Raw genomic sequence first — 17,270 nt, forward strand, 5'->3', positions numbered from 1 at the left:
TTGATCACCTGTAGATGTTTCAAAATTTTGTAGCCCAGCTACTTGGGGTGGTCCCAAAGTGCCATTGTATTATGCCTGTTCTGCTAGAACTCCACTGACTGCCAATTAAGCAGCATATAATCTTCAAAGTTCTTGTCCTGGTATCTTTAGCCCCATATGACTTGGGTTCCTCCTGTGTACAGATATTTCCACATCTGTGGAAAGACACTTCAGATTGTGTAAGTAATTATTTTTTCATTAGAGTTGTTTGAATTTGCACAACGTACTTTCTCTTTTATGTGTATTGCATGGTTCTTGACCATGTATTTCCATATTGGTCTCTGCAGTCTGTTTCCTTCGGGGTTTTTTTTGCTGTTCCAGTGGTGTGTATTGAGTCTTCTGGGATGCAACTGTTTTTTTTTCCAGGGTCCTTACCTCTGGAATTCGATACCTGTTTGTTCTAAGAAGTTATCCAACACTGAGCAGTGTCAAGAGCACCCTAAAACATATTTATTTGATTTTATAATTGATTGTGTGTTTTATTCTGATTAATTTTAATGCATATTTATTATTACATGTAATGCATAACTAGTAATTATCGACCCTTGTTTTATTTATTTTACATTTTTCATGTTTTATCTGTGTTTTAGTTTCATGTTTTCTTTATTTTGTCTATTATATGTAAAGGATTATGATCAGGTCTCTGATCATAATATATCTATTATGATGTTATGTGATCCTATCTCGCCTACATTCTGACTGATGGGTTCGGAGCCGATCCCTCGGCTCCGACTCGGCACGCTTATGCCAAAGAGCGAAGTCTCTTATTGGCTGAGCTTACTATATCCCAGGATGCACCACTACCAGTCCCCCAGATCTCGTTTGCCGCTAACCTGCGAAGACGTGGTCTCGAGCTGGCTGAGCTGAGTAGTAATTTTACTAACTTTTTCTGTCAGTTTTTTGCTGTTTTTGTCTTAAAAAGCTGTTTTAACGGCTATTCTTCTCATTGTGTGTGTTTGGATTTGTTGAAGACTTGTTGTGTGATTGGGTTGAGTTTGGTTTAGGCCCCCTTCATCTAAGGCCTTCCCGGTCAGTCAACCCTCTTAAAACCTTACAGGGTTTTCAAAGTTCCCTGTCATTTGCGCTTTTAAGCGATAACTGTAAGCCTATATTTAGGTGGTGTCAATCAGTAAGTCAGTAATTGTATTTTTCCTGTCAAAGATTACTGAAATTGTCTTACCATAATGTCTCAGAATCCTAGGCCTTCGGGCTTTAAAAAATGTACAAAATGTAGTTTCAAAATGTCCATCACAGACGATCACTCGCTCTGTGTGTATTGTTTGGGTGCAAAACACTTACAGGAGTCATGCAGCGTATGTCACGCTTTTTCCTCAAGGGTCCTCCAGGAGAGGAAAAATAAATTGATTCTTAAGGGTTAATTAAACCTTCCTTTGAAGAAGCCTTGGCATCCTCTCCTTCTCCGCTAAAAGAAAAGGGCGGTTCCGACCAGTCCGTCGGATCCGACCGCCAAGAGACATAGGCAGGCCTCTCCTTCGGCTCCAAGGACTTGAGCCGAGGTCGAACGGTCTGCCTCGATGCCACCAGTATCGACTCCTCTGGCTTCGGAGCCGATGGCTGGGGCATCGAGAGGCGGGTCACCTTCGTCGGCTCCACTGGTCTCGGAGCCGACAAGGGTCGCCCGCCAGACACTTCCTCCTCGGCGCCAAGTCCACCTCGGCACCGATGGAATCTGGTGTGTATTCCTTCGGCGCCGATAGTCATCGAGTCACCTCGGAGCCAGTCCCCTAGTCCTTTGGGGCCGTTGGAGAGGCCGTCTCGAACCCGTTCTGTTTCCTCTCGGTCTCGAGGATGTCAGATTCTGATATAGACAGGGTGCTCCAAAGACTGTTCCAGTCCCCAGTCTTCCAAAAATTTGTTTCGGTTCGACCCAGTTGGCTTCGGAGCCGATGACCCTGGCCCACCCCATTGCCATTCCTCCTCCGACTGCTTCGGCTCCGTCGGAGCAGGTGCTGTTGGAGCCGGTGGAGATCTTAGGGTCGGCTCCGACCCTTACTCCAACCCGGGCCTTCGGGTCCGAGTTTGGTACGCGGACTTCTTCGGCTGGACCCGGGGTGATGTTTGGGACCTATGCTTTCGGTTCCGAGCCTCCCCTCGGTGCCGCTGCGGGACTTCCGTCGGCTATCATGGCTCGGGACCGGACACTCCCAGGATTCTGGGGTCCGGCTTTCAGAGCCATGAGGAGTGCCTTGGCCAAGTCCTCTTCGCCATCTCTCCGGCTTTACCGGCACCTTCCCTAGGCGTGGAGACTGGGTCTTTGGCAGTTCCCTGTCCGTAGTCAGTGGAGCCCCTGGGCCTGAGGTTACCCCATTGGGGTTCCCTCCTCCTGAGGGTTCTTCGAGTTGTCTTCGGAGGAACCCCCAAGGAAGAGATCGTGCAAGAGGAAGCACGTGGACTCCCGAGTCTATTACATCGGACACTGATCTTGATGATGCAGAGGGGTCCCAGTCGCCCTCGGATGATGTCTCATTTGCAGACATCTTAGAGATCCTCAAACAACGAGGCGGCTGGATATCCAAACCCCCCTCTGCTGATGAGTCAGTGCTCCTCAAGGCCTTTGGGGCTCAGCCCTCCGCCTCCTGGGTGTCTCCGCCTTTCGACGAGCTTCTGGATTTAGTTTGTCGGGCGTGGGAACATCCAGATACCGTGGAACCAGTCCCTTCTCGTCCAAATAAATTTTTGTCTGCTCCCCGAGAAGGAGTTCCTCACTAAGGCGTGGCTGTAGATGCCATGGTGGTGGCATCTGCTACACAACAGGACGTGGCAGAGGCTTCAACGTCCGTCCATCCTCCTAATAAGGAGTCTAGGAGTATGGACAGGTATGGGAAGCGCACCCTGACTTCAGCGGCCTTTACTTTAAGGTCTCTGAATTATTTGGCACATTTTACCAGGCTTCAGAGGGATCTGGTCAAGGAGTTGTCAGATTCCCTCTCGGTAACCTACCTGAGCAGCTAGCCCAGTCGGTTAGCTCTCAGTTGGCTATCCTTACGCCAATTTCTAACTCGTCCATGAGGCTCATTTCCTATGCGGCCGAAGGGCGGTAGAGCGGCAGGCACAGGCGTGGCTCACGGAGACAAGCCTGGCTCCGCTTGTGTCAGTTTGGAGGCCTTCAAGTCTTCCTTCGCCGACGCTCCCTTTGATGGGTCTTCCTTGTTTGGACCCAAGGTTAAAGACACCCTTACCGCTGTGAGCAAGAGGGAAAAACTTTATCTGCCGAGGTGCCCGTTATTCCACTCCCTTCGGCCTTACCCCAAGGCTAAAGGAGGGGAAAATGTGGTTCCGCAAATCTCGTAAGTTTTTCTCCCAACAGCAGGAAGATTCCCTTCCAGAGGCAGAGGACGGGAAATTTTTCAGGGAGACGCCGTCCCAGAGGCGGCAGAGGGCCCCGCAATTCTGGAGACCGCGAGTCCTTTCGTGGCTCTTCAGCCTCCCACACGTCATGAGGGATTGCCCGGCTGTGCTGCTCCGGAGCCAGTCGGGTGTCGCTTTGCCAAGCACCTAAAAGTCTGGGAGTCAATCATTCAGGACAGATGGGGGCTTCGCATCATTGCCAGAGGTGACACCTTCCCATTCACATACCGCCCCACCGTCCAAAAGAATCCCGGACCCACCACCCAGTCAAAGGGAAATAGCAGCCGCAGAAGCTTTAATGCTGCTAGTAAAAGGAGTCATCCAACTGGCCCCCACTGACCAGATCGCCTCAGGAAATTACTCCAGGTCCTTTTAGTGCCAAAAGACAGGGGACCTGAGACCAATATTGGATCTCAGCAGACTGAACCAATCCGTCACGAAATCCAAATTCAATGGTCACGTTACAATCCATTCTCCCATTGTTGGAGAAGGATGTTTGGATGTGCTCCATAGACCTCAAGGACGCCTATTATCACATACCGATACATCAGGCGTCCAGGAGGTATCTGCGCTTCAGCCTGGGAGTCAGTCATTACCAATTTTGCGCTCTGCCCTTTGGTCTCACCACAGCCCCCAGGGTGTTCACCAAGTGTTTGGCAGTAGTGACGGCTCACCTGAGAAGTCTTGGATTCCAAGTGTTTCCCTATCTGGACGACTGGCTCCTGACTGCCACCACCAGGCATCTACTAATGGACAACCTCAAAGCCACCATCTCCTGGGTGCTACCCTGGGATTACATTCAATTGGTCAAAGTCTGTCTTGCTGCCCTCTCAGCATAAGGTTCATAGGAGCAGAGATAGACTCAAGATTGATGCGTCTTTCTTCCTGCCGAAGGATCCAAACTTTACAGGGCCAAGTTCAAGCTCTGATCTCGAGATCCAAAGCCCCAGCCAGGATGGTTCTACAAGTTTTAGGCTCAATGTCTGCCACGGTTCTTTAGTTCCTCTGGGAAGATTGCACATGAGGATTCTTCAGTCGCTATTGTCAACTCAATGGTCCTTTCAGGATCTTCCCCTCAATCATCACATCATGATTACGGAAATATGCAAACGGGACCTTCGCTGGTGGCTTCAGACACCCAATCTGAATCAAGGAAGCCCCTTTGTTATTCCCTCTCCAGTGGTTACCCTGACGACAGATGCCTCCCAGATAGGGTGGGGGGGGCATTGTCTGGGCAGGCTAGTTCAGGGCTCCTGGCTTCCAGACGAAGCTCTTCTCCACATCAACGTGTTGGAGATGAGGGCTGTACTTCTATCCCTACAGGCCTTACACAAGTTTCTTCCTCAGGGCATCATCGCCATCCACACAGACAACATGTCGGTGGTCTGGTATCTGAACAAACAAGGAGGGACCAGATCTTACCCCCTTTGCAGAGAGGCCATGAGAGTATGGGAATGGGCTGTAGCTACCAACCGCTTCTTGGTAGCGACCCACATTCCGGGAAGATCAAATATATTGGCAGACAAATTGAGCAGGACAATTCTCTCTCCTCACGAGTGGTCTCTAAACCAAACAGTAGCAGCTCAGGTTTTCAGGAGATGGGGGACGCCGTGCTGCGACCTATTTGCAACTCCACTAAACACCAAGTGCCAAAGGTTCTTCTCCTTGATCCCACATCAGGGAGTACCAGCTATGGATGCTCTAGCACAACCTTGGCCAACAGGGCTACTTTATGCCTTTCCTCCGATTCCACTTCTCTCCAAAGTCATTCAAAAAGCTTCTCAATTGGGGTCCAATGATACTGATTGCCCCATACTGGCCTCGTCAGGTATGGTTTCCTTACCTGAAGAAGCATGCGGTGGATGATCCGTGGACTTTAGACCTAATTCCGGACCTGCTAATTCATCAGTCGGGACATCAGCATCAGTCCCTTCGATCTTTGAAATTGACAGCTTGGCTCCTCCACTTCCGACTTTAGTCAGAAGCCACACACTAGACCCGGAAGTTGTTCACATTTTATCTTCGGCCCACAAACCCACCACTAACAAATTGTACCTCAGTAAGTGGAAGAGGTTTGCTATCTGGGCTCAACTCAAGGGCTTAGACCCTATCACTGCTCCTATCCCAGAGGTTTTGAAATTCTTAACATCCCTGTTTAATCAAGGATCTTCTGTCTCTACTATTAAAGTCCAACTAGCGGCTATCTCTAAATTCCACGAATCCATGGATCCTCCATTGATGAGCAGCAGACTATGCAAAACTTTCATTAAAGGTGCGGGCCTGTTAAGACCCCCAATTTTTCATCCTGCGCCTCCGTGGGATCTTGATTTGGTGCTTCGTGCATTAACATCTTCCCCTTTCGAACCGGCTGCTACATGTGAGTTAAAATATCTGTCTTGGAAAACTGCCTTCTTAGTTGCAATTACTTCTGCAAGAAGAGTTTCAGAGCTTCAAGCCCTGTCTATTAAGCCACCGTACTTGATTTTCCACAAGGATAGAGTATCACTTAGGCCTAATCCATCCTTTGTCCCAAAGGTCTGTTCTAGTTTCTGTCTCCAACAATCTCTAGAGCTACCAGTTTTCTTCCCAAAATTCTCCAATGAAGCAGAATACACTCTCCATAAATTGGATGTTCACAGGCCATTACGCTTCTATTTAGACAGGACTCAGCAACTTCGTAAGTCAAACCAGTTGTTTGTGTCCTTCTCAGATAATAAATTGGGTCAAACCATCACAAAAGCTACTATCTCCAAATGGATCAGAGATTGCATAACTCAGGCTTATTCTTCTTCGAATAAGCAACTTACAACATCTATCAAAGCTCATTCTACCAGAGCTATGGCTACTTCTATAGCTTTTCATTCCAAGCTTGCTATATCGGAGATTTGTGCTGCTACTTGGTCCAATCCGCACACTTTCATTTCCCACTACAAATTGGATGTGGCATCTAAAGGACGAGCATCATTTGGTTCCACGGTACTCAGGAGTGTTTTCCAGTGAGCCACCCAGGATTCAGGTGCTAGGGACGCTGTCCCATCAGTCAGAATGTAGGCGAGATAGGATCACATAACATCTTTTAGTTATGTACTCACCATAACTTCAGATGTTTGGGATCCATCTCGCCTACATTCCTAAAACCCACCCTCCTTCCCCCTGCCTTGGAGATCAGAAGAGATTGAACGGTTTTGAGTTTACTGTTTATCTCGTTTCATCTGACGATGTTATATAAGCAGGGCGTGCATGTGTGCATGTATGCGGACAAACTAGATCTGGGGGACTGGTAGTGGTGCATCCTGGGATATAGTAAGCTCAGCCAATAAGAGACTTCGCTCTTTGGCATAAGCGTGCCGAGTCGGAGCCGAGGGATCGGCTCCGAACCCATCAGTCAGAATGTAGGCGAGATGGATCCCAAACATCTGAAGTTATGGTGAGTACATAACTAAAAGTTTTCGAGACATGAATGCCAAGAAATTCATCTCGAGTGTGAGATGTCCTTTTAGAAAAGGTCCATAATGACTTGCTGGTCTACCTCACAGATGAGGAGAGTCAGGATGTGTCTATACATGCATGTATCAGATGATGCTCCCTACCCAGTCAGAATGATGCATGTTAATGTAGACCCTTCTACGGGAACATATTCCATCTGGAAGCTGTGTTCAAGTATGGATCTAACCGTGCCTGGTATGTCCACGTTTTGAGTAACTGTATAGGTAATCTGTGATGTTGTCAGAGTTCACTTATTCTATGTTATTAACTGTAAAGAGCGGAGAGATGTGCTGCCCTCCTTAGAATAGAAACTGAGTAATGCTTGCATGTATACTTCCGCTGATGGACATTGGAGACTGGGTGATGTGTGAGACAAAATGTCAGCCAGCGGATTGTCTATTTCCTCCTGTTGGGTATGTACATGCAGATCTGTGTCTAGTTGAGTATTCCACTTAACATTTCAAGTTTATTGGAATAAATGATTTGTGAAAAAACCTACAAATACTGCCTTGGCCATTCATCATATTCCACACACTGGTGCTATGCACACAGTCATACAACTGTACCAATGTCATGTACTTACATCAGCTGCATAACATATGCCTATATGTGTTTCATGGACAAGCTGTGTTTTAGCAGCTTAATACCATATCAGGGCACATTACCAGTTGATATATGAGGAGTTTATGAAGTGCCATTTGGCTGTCATTTCAATGATTTGTGTTTCAAATAAGCGGGTTTTCGATATTCTGAAGTAGATCCATGCTGCTAGTCACTTCAGTAATCCTTCGGTATAGCAACACAACTGCACATACAATGTCCACAAGGTTGTATTTGTATTAAAACATGTGATACATCGGTTGAGTATATCACAGTATAACAACATGTGTATGAGACAGGACTTATGTGAGCATGTAATCAATATAAATTTATATTGATGTGTGTCACAAACAATTTAATGATGGTATGTAGACACATGCACGCCTCTGCCATACTGCAAGTGTCAGTGTGATGTTGGAATGTGAACTGTGTACATGTTTGATCTGCTGCACTGTAACAACACATGTCCTAATATGCCAACAATATATGTACAAGTGTCTTATAGCATGTCAGCAGTTCTCAGGGGTCATATTACTACAGCTGTTATAGAAGGCGCATGTAATGCAATGGCAGCAATGGCCATCAATACATTAGCTCACATCACAGATTGTAATACCCTATTGTAGCCATACTGTACTTCCACATCTCAATATAGCACGTCAGTCACAGCAACATTTGACATGCCAACAGTTAATTGGGTCATAGGACATTATTAGGCTAATGGCCAACATCACATGAAATCCTAGCCATTAATGTACCATATAAATAAAAATGTCTGTATCTATGTTATGGAAGATATTAAGACTATTGTGCATATGTGTATATTTTTGGATTCCATTACATTCTGCCACTGCCCATTTGGGGCAGGTGCACTCCACCACGACAAAATTAGCAATCACACATGCAGTGGATTAAGGATGGCTTGCACAGGCTCATGGAAGGCCACTGCTTCTTGATGTTTGTATGCATATTTGACATGAGGGCATCCTCCACTTCTCTGTCATGTGGCCAGAGGAAATAGGAGGATGCATGGGGCTACGTGAAAGGTATTCCAAGTGGTAGTGAAATGAAGAGCTAATTCAAAAACCATATACTGACCATAATGTACCACCAACCACACACAAAGCAGTAGACTGAGCCTGATTTGAACATTAAACCTGTGTAGGCATAGAATATGAATTACATGCAGTGTCACAGTAGCAACACCGCATATGTCAGACTGTAACACTTGTCACATTGCACTTTATGGAATATGATAGCATCATTGTATGCTGAGGAGAACATTTTGGGAGGAGTGTAGTGCATGGATGTGGAGTCACATCCCTTTGTAAAAGTGCCTCAAACGTGATAATTGTGTCCTATAGGCATGCAAGTTGTCTGCTGTCAGATGAGCACCCCTATATGTGTAGTTAAAGTATCTTGCAAACACAGTAGTTAATGTTACCACCACAGGACAGGTTTGTCTTGAATACTGTTGGCGTGCATGTTACACAGAATGACATAATCATTGTATGCTACAACAAGATGTTTGGAGGAGGGTTGGACATAACTGTAGGCTCTCATATTGTTCAAAAATTATCACCATGGTGATTGTTGAATGCACACGCAGTTAACTGCAGTGAGAATAGAACCCTAACTATTTACAGAGCACAGTACCTAACACAAGTACCACAGCACAATTCTGTCTATTATAGTGTCAGAGAATACTTTATAGCTGATATCAGCAGAGTCTGGTGAGAAGAAGATGGTAATAGCAGTGTCCCAAGTGCAGGTGTAAAGTGGTTCTTGAATGTCAACCAACTGAACACACACACACAAGTTAACTGCTGTGAGAACAGAATCCCTACCAAAGTACACCAACTAGAGAACTCAGTATTTAATGCAAGCGCCATGGCACAAGTCTAACTTTTACAATGCTGCAGGACAGTTTATAGTGGATGACATTATCATTGCATGTTTGAGAGAAGATGTTGGGAGGCCAGCATGAAATGAATGTTTAGGCATGTCTAGCTATGAAAATACCGGTACTCCATGTTTAAACAGCATTCCATAGAGGTAACTGCACCATTGAAGAGCCATTCACCATCGCTTGGCATTGATGCCAAACTCTGCTCAAACACAGTGGACAGAAAGTGAAGGGCTTCATTGGGTTGCAGTCATGTATGTGTCTGGTGTGTGATTCTATTTATTGAGCAGAATAAAGATGTTAAAATGGGGTAGATAGGAAGGTGGTGAAATGGGGGCAAGCAGGTGGAAGAACAAAGGGAAAGCAACATAAATGTGCAGGAGGGAGGTAGGAAAGAGCCATAGCTATCCACTTCTTCAAAAGTGTAAAATTAAAATGTGTATAGAATATTAGCTGAATTTGGACTGCCACCTCAACAAAAAGGGGAGACAACAATGTAATTATGTTGTGTAGCCAGTTGGACAAAATTGTGTGTCAAAAAGACACTTATGCAAAGTGGAAAGCTATGTATGAGACAAGCTTTTTTTTGTGGGGCAGGTGCCCATTTTTATTTATTTATTTTTTTATCTGATTAAGAGGGGAGTGTTGGGTAAGGAATGTAGGTATTTCTGGATTTGGTAAGTGGGGTAGGTGAGGAAGTGGATGGAGACAAAAAGAACCAACAAGACAAGACACAGGGACAGTGAGGGACACAATTCATTGGGGGACACAGTGATTGGCGATGGGTGGGGCATCAGATGCCTGTGCCCATCAAAGATGGGGCAGTGAGAATCTAGTCCTTACCAGCAGAAATTTCATCACTGTCCCTTTACTCTGCTGGCTGTTGCAGTGCTTGATGGCTTTTCCTATGGGCCATAAAATAGAGAATCCTATCCATTTGGCATAGTTGTATACCAGTGGTGCTGTGCGTGACCCTGCCCTCCAAGCCTGGCAGCTCCTGATGGGTGACGAAATCCCCACCTCTGCCACTACTCCTATGGAGTACTACAGCACCAGTTGCTAGGGTAATGCAACCTGATGAGGAGGGCCCATGTAATGCAGGGGCAGCAGAGGCAGTAATGCTAGGGTGGGAACCAGATGTGCTGGTGTCAGTGCAGAAGCCAGTAGTGTGGGAGCAGGCTGAGCCATGGTGGTTGGCCTTCTTCCCTGTGCCATAAAGCATTTTGTGAGTTGTCAGAAATGGTTGGCGGGGAAACATTATGACCACGCATATTAAAATAAAAAAAAAGAGGGATAAGCATTAGGGTAAGGGAAAAAAAGAGATAATTAGCACCATCATATGTGACATAAAATTAATTTTTACAACATAAATAATTTATTTCCAGTTTTACATTTAATTATACTTCTTAACAACTGCAAACTATAACTGATGGTTGCTCAAAGTAATCTTTACAATGTGCATATATTGCACATATGCTTGTTCATATTATACAGATTGTTAGGGCATTTATGCTACTTCTGTTGAAATTATTGTGTAATATTTTTAAATGATATGACTATATATCTGTTATGTGTGGTATCTGCACCCACAGCATCTGACTACATTATTAGAAATTACTCCTATAATTGGCTTGTGCTAAAGACTAAAGCATGCATGCCTGATTTTACAGTTAGGATATGCATGCTTAATTTGCTACTACTGTATAGAAGATCAATACTTTAGATAAAATAATAGTTATGTTGTGCTGCATACATACCCCTTGCTTCCCTCAGTTTTTCCAGATTCTCAGCATAGGCCTACCTATTTGCCATTATATCCTGACTGGCTATGGAATATAAAGAAGAGAACGAGAAGAGAATTATGCAACCAGTCATGCCTCTATCCAGCTGTATATCTAGTTTAAATTCTCTTTGTATGTATACAGCCAGCCACTGGTTGAGTATATCCTGCTTGCACCTTTTGAGGCCACTAAAATGGTGCTGGCACTGTTCTCCAGTGTGTGAAATGCCAGTTGCACTGTAGACATCCTTGGCCATACTATTCCATGCCTCAGACCTGTACTGGGAGTTGGTATAATCCCCCTGCAAGAGTGCTTTACAAGGAGTCCAAATTCGACACCCCACCTTTGAGCCCTATATTGGGCACCTTCCCTTCTACCTGCAGACATGTCCAGTCAGGGCAAACAGCAACAGATAATAGTACTTTCCTGTCGATTTATGTTATTGCATTTGCTGCTAGTGTGCAAACCTGAACAACAATGCCAACCTTATTTGAGTGACATTAAGCAGAGAGCAACAGTACCAAACAGCGAGGAAAGTTTTTGAAATAGGAAGGTTAATCTGGCAATTGGCATTAGTTGATGGAATGGTTGCTGCCATAACTGGAAGCTAGAGAAGGAAGAATTCTTTAGTAAGGATGTGCCACTGTTTAGTACGCCACCTATCTTCTCCCGAATGGACACTCCTGTAGACTACTATTATCGTCCTGATGTCCAGTACAGGGAAGGCTACAATACTGCACAGTTATCAAGTGAAAACCTGTTTGGACTAAGTAGGACACGATGACCTCACAAAGCCATCTTTGTTAATTTTGAAGACACTGATGTGCCAGACAAACCACTTGTAGCAGCTGTGAGCAATTGGGTGAAACACAGCTCACATCCAAATGACAAACTATTGGAGGCAGAATTAAAGAAGCTGTTTGAAGATCGACCAGTGTGGTCCAAAAATGTAATCAGTGCAAATATTGACATGCATCCAGATAAGCTCAAGTTATTGCTGCCCTCTGTGGCGTATTACATGATAACAGGCAAGTGGAGAAGCCTTTGGGTTTTGCATGGGGTACAGTCCAAGAAAGGATCCCACAGCTAAACAGTACCACGTGCTGGAGTTCAGGATTTGCTGTGGACTTAAATATGGTTACAGTGAGTTGTCAGTGAAAGCCAAGTGAATCACATGCAACTATAGCTTGCCAATCACCGTTGCAAAGAACACACCTCAGGTAGTGAATGTATGAGACTTGAGGAATGAGCATACATACTCCAAGCAAGAAGAGAAATGCCCACAAATACAGAGAGTATGCGCACGCCTTCCATGAAGGGACATTGCTTCCCTACCGACAGATGTGTTATCAGCTTTGTGATTTGGATGTTGAAAGTTTACAGAAAATTATTCATCAAAATAATGGCTTTGAGACTGAATGTACTGAATGTGATGGCTGGTGTCTTTCAAAATGTAGTGATGACTTGAGGGATGCCATGTCACACATGATAAAGCAAACTGTTCGTTCAAAACATCCTGCCTTGTTTTCCAATGAGTCCAAAGAAACAACAGACAAAGAGCGATTGAATTATGAGTCTGGAGAAGGGGGAGGAGGAAGAGGAGGAGTTCCAGCCAGCAGATGGCAGTGAAAATGAAATGGAAACAGAGATTCTTGATTGTATGTAAATAAAAAATAAATAGATGGTGATCTTTTAATAGTTATTTATAATGTATCAAAATTGTGGTTGTGCTAGATTAGAACCTTAGCTTACCTGTATTGCAACCATACACTTACACCTGCTGCCACAGGAGCAGTTAAGAAACAGCTGTATATTTTCATATTCATTAAGTGTGTGTGTTAACCATCACATAGTGCCACTTAGAGTGTTTGCATGGCTGCAAAAAATAGAGGATACAGTGTATCCATTTTGAAATTGTCTACTGTCTGCTTCCTGTCAGTAGGTGTTGTAGACCTGCAGGTGTTGGAGAAGGTTACTAACCTCTGTGCTATGCTGCATAGTGGGTTTGCATGATGGAAAGCAAATGATGCAACAATGTATCCTTTTTGAAATCGAGAATGTCTGCAGGTGTTCTGTCTGCTTTGTGTGTGGGCCATTCTGCTATGTTTGCATAATGTTAAGCAATGCTCAAATGTGTCAGGCAAAGCTTGCCTTGTTTTATCCTTGTGAGGAGTGTTTATTAGGTTTCATCCTTAAAAGACAAATGTGGGACATGAACCATGATCTGTAGATAGTAAACACTGTGTTGTTCATCATGTTTAGCATGTGTGATACATACACACATGATTCACAAGTATAGTTTGTGTAGTGTTTATCATAGAAGTACGTTACATGAAATTTATTTGATTTATCTGTTTTCCATGTTTGCACTAAGCTGCACTCTGCAAATAGTGATATTAAAAAAAATAAAAAATGAAGATAAGTAAAATAACATTACAAAATAAATGTTAGTACACATTAAAGTCTGGATTTGAACTGTCACACCAGTGAACCTACAAAACACAGTAAGGTTGTTTTTTCCCTCTTTGCCACAGAAGCAGCTTTGCAGCAGGAATAAAAATCATTGTGCTTACAACAAATCTCAAATCATCCACAGTATTAAGATATTTGTCACATACACTTGCATTTGTTTGTACACATGTTAATTTCAGATGTAGTGCAATGAGTGATCGCACAGCCATTTATGACTATGGTTTGCAGCAATGCAGCTCAGTCTTATCTTTGTATGGTGTTCATTCTATTATCTGAACAATAATCTGAGACAAACAATCTGTAACGCATTTTGTATCATTGTCCTTAAAATGTATGATAATATTAAATCTCAATAATATACAGTTTTCAGCAAAGGCAGGGGAGTTTGGATATTACTGAACAGAAACTGAGGAATGTGTGCTGCTTACTTTCATTTCAAATGTTAATACAATTATTTCTGCACTTTGTAAATGTAATCTTGGTGACACACCCACTGCAGTCGAGGGAGTCTAAATTGCTGTTATGTTTTCCTTCTCCCTACCAGTAATAGGTCACAGTTACAATCCATTAGCAATAAACACTGTGGGAGTGTCTGCACTATGTTTACACCTGCTACAAGGAGCCAAGATTTTGGGATTCAGCAGTTCTAATGAGTTCATACCTCATTTGCATTTTTACCATACTCCCAGACTTGAATCTACACTATAAAAAGGTAACTGAGTAGCTAGGGAACCTGAATGTGAGGAGAGTTGTGTATGTAGATAACACAGAAGAAAATTCATTACTATTACTTTGGATTTATCTGTACAGAAGAGTACTTTTCTTGATAAGGTATGATTACATTTTTGAATTACATACTGGATTTGCTCACATGTAACTAGGAAAAATGTTTTATATATATATATATATATATATATATATATATATATATTTATATAAATGCATTAGCAAATGCAGCTTTTATCTATATGCACTTCTTAGATGTTTGCTGATGGCATAGGCATTTTTGTTAAGACATTTTACTTTCTCAGATACACAGCCTTATTAACTTTCATCACAAGTGTTACTGTTTCTCTGTAGACTCTTCTATGTTATTTCATTGAAATGTAAATGTCTTGTATTGTCAAAAACACAGGACCATTAGCCTTCTAGGATGGTCCATAGACACCTCCAGGTGAGTGCTGGGCACAGGTAGAAGTGACTGGCAATTGCATAAAAATGAGTGTTCTGTGGTAAACAGGTACACTTTTTTGGGACCGTTTGCTTGAAAGCACTTATAACAGTTGACTGATGTGTTTGTTATTCCTTGTTTGGTACAAAATATAATTTGCCTATTGTTTTGGGGGTGGGTGAGCAAAGTTCCATTTCTGTGTTGCAATAATTAAAACATCTTTTTTCAGATGTTTGCTTTGCTATTGCTGTTTCTTATTTTGGATCAAACCTTGGTTTGTGTGTGACAACCACATGACCCTTTTTTAAATTTGAATAACTGAAGTTTTGTGTTTCTCCAGTGGGTAATATTGAAAAATTAATAATATGTTTTGTATCTAAGCAAGACTTTTATTTATGTGATATTTATGTTTGTGATATTTATGTGTAGTATCCTTTTTTTGTATTTATGTTACCCAGGACTATGCCACCCAAGTGTTCCAATCCCCCTTCAGTGACTCTAAAAATGATGTGTTTGTCCAAGCCTTTTGTCAACATGGTACCTTTCTGCTTGAGAGAGGATGTGGGGATATGTCTGGAAGAATGCAAATTTGGAACCGGATAGTGAACAATGTCAGCGCCGTTGGAGGGTGCGGGTCAGCAGGACACATGATCAGGTGTGTCATAGGGCCACTGATATGATTTCATCAGCCCAGAGGAGAGCAGCTGTAGTGGCCTGTGGATACCTTGCTACTGGGGAAGGGCCCGCTACAGAACCACCACTGATACCAAATGAAGAACTCCTGTCCACTGTCAGGGATCCAGAGAGCTGAGTGGAAAGTGCACAACAGCATGTGATTGATGTTGGTGCTGCTGTTTCAGGGAAGACAAGTATGTTCCAGGAGAGGCTTCCAGGTAAGCTTACATATGTAAATTTTTAACAATTTCTTGTGTAGTGAAACATTGACAACAGTAGTTAAGTTGGTTTAACACACATTCTGGTTCATTCCACATTGGCTTGGGGTGGACATGTCACCCAAGTTTCAGTTAAATGTATTATTAATGGACATAACAGGCAATACATTGTTCCTCCTGTCTTGTTATTGTGATGCTGGTGTCCTTACATTTTGCTTAATGTCTTCCAGGACCATTCTCATCTGCACATGGTAAGCCAAACATTTTTCTTCAATACTGATGAGCATGTGACAAATATGTGAGGTGGGTATCAGGATTGTGTGTATTGCTCTACCATCTGTGATAGTGGCACCTGTGTTAGTTTGTTAGCATATACTAAGTTGTAGTAGTGTAGCTATTAATTTGTTTCTTGTGTTTGTTGCTTATTATCACTGGTGATCCTGACAGTGGAAGTATAGGACTCTTGCCATCTTATGTCAGAGTATTGGCAAACTCTGATGATGGTGACCAAACACAAGCACAGTCAGGTGAGAATCTGAAACTGAAGTTGACATTCAGCCATCCCTTTAATTCCATCAGCCACAGCCGGTAGGCCAAAGCCCCTCAGTGACCCTCAGATATTTGACAGGTGGAGGGTGAGATCAGGGTAGTGTGATTACAGCAGCTTCAGTGCCTTTTGACTCTGTCCTTAGCCACAATGTGAGCAAAGTGCCATGTAGGAGGGTTGTTAAGGGGTGCTCGGAGGAGGCCTGCTGTCTGTCCTCCACCTGATCCTGGTGTGTCTTTCCGTGCCACTTAGCACATATTTAGGGCCATCACAGAGGCACAAGCACGTTCCAATGGGCCCTCCAAGGAAATGCTTAGGGTTGTAGATGTGGCACAGACTGACATTAGTGACTGCCTCCACCATGCTGCCGATTTCAGTAGACTGGATGAAAGACCCACTGGAACGGGCAATGTCTGTGATGGAACGTCTGCTGGGAGGAGGATAGCATCCACGTGGACACGTGGATGTCTGTCAGCAACATCATCTGATGTTAGCCAATATGGCCATACCAAACCAAATTCCACGCATGAAAGACTGAGTGCATGGTTCAAACCAGAGTGACCATAGAACCAAAAAACGAACCAGCACAATGGGGAAAAGTGCTAAAATATTATTTATTTTTGGCAAAGTTTAATCCATATAATCCATGTGTTGCAAACCGGTTTCAGCTATCTTTAGCCTTCTTCAGTGCATAAAGAGAAAGTAATATGTTAACAGCACATCCTGGTAAACGCTTATATACCAAATAATTTAAAGGTGTATATACACCAAAAAACTTTTCTGATTTGTTAGGAATTAGTTCATAAAACTTTAAGCTTGTCTTGGTATTCAATAGATAATAACATCAATCTTACCAAATATAAAGATGCATGAAAAAAGAAGCTGACAAAGACTACTCCATTTCATTTAAACCAGGTTTGAAAAGAGCCCCTAACCTGGTAATCCATGAGGATTCCATATTATTTAATTTGTCATGCCAGCCTGCTTTAAAGTTTCTATGCAAAAC

The 17,270-nt window shown here is 43.4% G+C and overlaps 1 protein-coding gene and 1 pseudogene across 2 annotated transcripts in view; both read left to right on the top strand.

Moving 5' to 3' along the window:
• The window catches only part of LOC122787995, a 73,663-nt pseudogene extending 60,798 nt beyond the window's left edge, over positions 1-12,865 (top strand).
• The window catches only part of GHDC (GH3 domain containing), a 903,895-nt gene that overhangs the window by 48,998 nt on the left and 837,627 nt on the right, over positions 1-17,270 (top strand). The gene's annotated exons all lie outside the window — the stretch shown is intronic.

The sequence above is a fragment of the Protopterus annectens genome, chromosome 13.part0 (genome assembly GCF_019279795.1).
Source record: "Protopterus annectens isolate FY-2018-M chromosome 13.part0, PAN1.0, whole genome shotgun sequence".
In the NCBI taxonomy this organism is placed as follows: Eukaryota; Metazoa; Chordata; order Ceratodontiformes; family Protopteridae; genus Protopterus; species Protopterus annectens.